Source organism: Heteronotia binoei, chromosome 10 (assembly GCF_032191835.1).
Source record: "Heteronotia binoei isolate CCM8104 ecotype False Entrance Well chromosome 10, APGP_CSIRO_Hbin_v1, whole genome shotgun sequence".
Taxonomy (NCBI): domain Eukaryota; kingdom Metazoa; phylum Chordata; class Lepidosauria; order Squamata; family Gekkonidae; genus Heteronotia; species Heteronotia binoei.
Window position 1 is genome coordinate 101,036,100 of NC_083232.1, and position 4,421 is coordinate 101,040,520.

Genomic DNA, 4,421 nt, shown 5'->3' on the forward strand with positions numbered 1-4,421 from the left:
CAACTGGGTTTATATTGGTTCCAGGCCTGCACTGCAGGGTTCATAGAGTAGATAGAGGGATGGCCCATAGGGTATAATGATGGAATAGGGGCACCCTCTTTGGGTGCCCCTGGAATGGGATCCCCTGGCCCAATCTTTTTGGGACTTGGGGGGGTTGGAGGGGAGAGTCCCCTGCAGGGCCCCTCCAAATTTGGGGGCTCTCCCTCAAACCCCCTCCCCTCCAGGTGGCTTCAAATATACCCTATTTGCCATTGATTTCAATGGCCCATAGGGTATAATAGGGCCATATATTCGGAAATAGCCGTGCATCTACCGTATATGCGGCTATTCCGAATGCGGCATTCAGGAGTATACGGGGATTCCGAATCCCACCCCCCCCCCCGTATACTTCCGAATCCGTGTAAATCCGAATTTTTTTTTTTTGCACATCCCTAACCCAAAGCCAAACCTAACTTCACACCAGAGAATCTCTATAGGATCCAAATGCATTACATACATCTATCTACTCTATGAACCCTGCTGGCCTGGAACCAATATAAACCCAGTTGCTAACGACACTGCCACACAAAACACAATCTGCTCAAGGCTGGCTGCAGCAAACCCAGATGCCAGCTCTCCAGCCCTGCCCCAAACAACGTGGGGAGAGCTGGCCAAGCACAACAAGCATGCTGGTTCTGGGTCTCTCACCCAGATGCCAGCTTCCCTGACACAGAACGTGCAATCTACAGATGCCAGCTCTCCAGCCCTGCCCCAAACAACGTGGGGAGAGCTGGCCAAGCACAACAAGCATGCTGGTTCTGGGTCTCTCACCCAGATGCCAGCTTCCCTGCCACAGAACGTGCAAACTACAGATGCCAGCAGCCCTGCCCTAAACAACACAACTCTCAAACAAGAGAAGCAGTGGACCACACCTAGCTCCACATCATTCTGTATCTGACACAAAGCAAAAAACATTTAGACTTATCTTGAGTGATGGATGGTTGGCTAGTCCAGGCTCTTTTGCTTTACCCAGGGTGCACCACGAGGCGGCGAGTCAGAGTTGCACCCCAAATGAGGAAGATCACTGGGAGGGCCTCAGATTGTGTGAGAGGAAGGGAACCATTCCTTCTCTCTCAGCTCAGCAGCAACACACCAGCTATTACTGTCCCATTAGAGGGACTTCAGCATTGGTATGGCTGCTGGGTGCCTGTCATCAACACTGGCACCTCCCTCTTCCTTCCTTCCTCCTGCCCCTGAAAAAAAAACCTGGGTTATCCTGGCTGGACCTGTGGGTGCTGTCGGTTGCAGTAGGGGGCTGCAATGGCCCTTTCAGTATTATTAGGCATGTGTGGACAGCACGGGACAAATCTTCCTTCACCACAGATCTGGTCACCCTGAAAACAGGTGGCACAATGGTCCTGTTAATGGTGGTTCTAGCAGCAACTTGTACCAGGGCGCCAGGTACTCGAGCAACCCTAGCACCTCAGGATTCTCAACCACTGAAAATGGAAGCCTATGGGCGACCAACTTGGCAAGGTTCCAGGAGATCACCCTCCTGCCGTACCTGATTCCCCCTCTTGGCACACAGGTGCCACCCCCACCAAACATCTCAGGCAGAGATGACTGGCATCCCTGCCCTGTCACGGAACTCTCCTGGAGAGCTCTGGAGGCAGTCATGGTGGGACGGACCTCCTGGCTGGGTGGTGTTGGCCCCTTGGGCACCCCGGCACCAGCCTGCTTCTCCCCCTTAAGAAGCACCACCTGGTGGTGGTTCTGCAGGTTGTTCCGCATCCACCCCGGAGTTAGGTGGGCAGGGTCCCGCCCATGATTGATCCGGGCCCTGCACAGCTGGCACTGCGCATAGCGTGGATCCTCCATAAGTTGGAAATGCTTCCAGACTTCGGAGGTATACAAATGCCCAAGTTGACTGGCAGCTTGGGTGTCCAGAGCCACCTCCTGTGAGGTGCTCGGGGCAGACACATCGTGTCTCAGGGTGGCAGGAGGGGCTGGCCACCGGGGGGAAGTGGGTGGAGATGGAGGCACCTCATGTATCTCCATTTCTTCCCCCTTGTCAAGGGCTGGGGCCGGGTCAGGCAAAGTCCAGGGGCAGTCCAAGGTCTGTAGCTGGTGAGCAAAGAGGGTCCAAGGTGCCAAAACCGAATCACAGTCCAGGTATCGCAGGTCAAAGGTTCAGAAGCCGAAGTCAGGGGGTCCAGAAGTCAAAGCCAAAGTCAGGGAGTCCAGAAGCCAAAGTCAAAAGCCGAAGTGGATGCTAGAACGTCAGGTAAGTGACTAGTTGCTTCCACAAAGCCTCCTCCCAAAGCCCACAGCTATATAGCCCTCTGCTGTCTGTTGCCCATTTGGGCTAATTGCTGGCTCAGAGAAGCAGCCAGGATCCTGCTGAGACTCAAGCATCCTCACTCCTAGAAGGGCCAGAATCCTTTCAAAACTCAGTGCTCAGGGAGCGTCTTGCTCGTGAGCGTGCCGCCCTCCTCCGATCACTGAGGTCCTGACGAAGGCGGTCACGCACACGAGCCACCCGAGAGGGCGAGACAGGGGGGCTTGGATCTTCTCCAGCAGGAGGCAGGGGCACTGGTGCAGGTGGTAGGGGCACAGTTTCTTCTGCAGGCTCAGCTTCTTCTGCAGGGTCCCCAGCACCCATGACACTATCCCCCCCCCCAGGGCCCTCCTCCGTCGAGGGGCCTGGGAGGTCGGGATGGTCGTTGTGGAACCATTGCACCAAGTCCGGGGCATGAAGATTGTCCACAGGCTCCCAAGACCGGTCTTCCAGGCTGTATCCCTCCCAGTCCACAAGGTACTGGAGGCCTCCACGATGGTACCGGGAGTCCAGGATCTGACGCACCTCATATTCTTCTTCATCATCCACCAGCACCGGTGGTGGCGGCAGTGGGGAAGGAGGCCGAGCTGGGTCAGGGGGTGCAGCCGGAACAAGGAGGGAGCGATGAAACACAGGGTGAATGCGGAGGTGGGGTGGCAACTGGAGCCTGAAGGCGACGGGGTTTATTTGTTCCATGACGGGGTAGGGTCCAATGAACTGTGCATCCAGCTTGTGAGACCGACCAGGCCGGTGCAGGTAGCGAGTCGAGAGCCACACATGATCCCCCTTCTTGCCTCTTCCGGTCCGCAGCCAGTTTATATGCCTCCTTGGCCCGCTGTAGCTGCTCTCGGAGCAAGTCTTGGCTGGCGTGGAGTTCTTGCAGGTAGGCATCGATGGCGGGGACATTCGTGGGTGGCAGGATCGCCGGGAAGAACCGAGGGTGGTACCCGTAGGTTGCAGCAAACGGAGTCATTTGGGTGGATGAATGGAACGCGTTGTTGTATGTATACTCCGCTAGGGGCAACAGAGTGGTCCAGTCATCCTGCTGATAACAGGTGTAACAGCGGAGATATTGCTCTAGCGTGGCTTTGGTGGCATTGGTGCGCTCTGTCTGACCATCTGTCTGTGGGTGGTAGGCTGAGGACAGGTGCACTCGAGTATCCAGGCTGGAATGGAGGGCTTGCCAGAACCGAGAGGAGAACTGGGGGCCCCGATCTGAGATCAGGTGGGCTGGGAGTCCGTGCAGACGAAAGATGTGTTGCAGGTAGAGCTGGGCCGTCTCCTGAGCTGTGGGAAGTTTCGGGCACGGAATGAAGTGGGCCATCTTGGTTAATAGGTCGACGACCACCAAGATATAAGTCTGACCCTTGGATCGCGGAAGTTCTGTGATGAAGTCCATCGAGATGGTATCCCAGCGTCCTGAGGGTGTGGGCAAGGGCTGTAACAACCCTGAAGGTTTGGCTGGGATGTCTTTGGCCCGTTGGCAGACATCACAGGAGCTGACGTAACGGGCAACATCGGAGCGAACTTGTGGCCACCAGAATTCCCGTGTCAGCAAGTGGGTGGTCTTATGCTGTCCAAAGTGCCCGGCGGGTAACGAGTCGTGGGTCAGGCGTAGCACTTCTGCCCGCAAGGGCCCGGGCGGCACATAGAGGCGTTCGCGGTGTAGCAAGAGGCCGCCTCGAGTCGTGAACTCGCCTGTTGAGTCATCTTGGAGTGCCTGGAGGTGTTGCTGGACCCAGGGATCATTGGCCTGGCTAGCCCGAATGTCCTCCACGAGTGCTGGTGAAGTGGAGGTGGCTGCAAACACTGACGGCGGCAGGATGGGAGCAGCGGGCGCGGTCTCAGTTGAAGCAGGGGCGTATTCCGGTTTCCGGGAGAGCGCGTCTGCTTTCCGGTTCTGGGTATGGGGGATGTAGGAGACCCGGAAGTCGAAGCGGGAGAAGAATAGGGACCACCGGATCTGGCGCTGGTTGAGACGGCGGGTGGTCTGGAGGTGCTCCAAGTTCCGGTGGTCGGTGAGCACTTGAACAGGGTGGCGAGCCCCTTCGAGGTAATGTCTCCAAACCTCAAAAGCCGCCTTGATTGCGAGCAACTCCCTCTC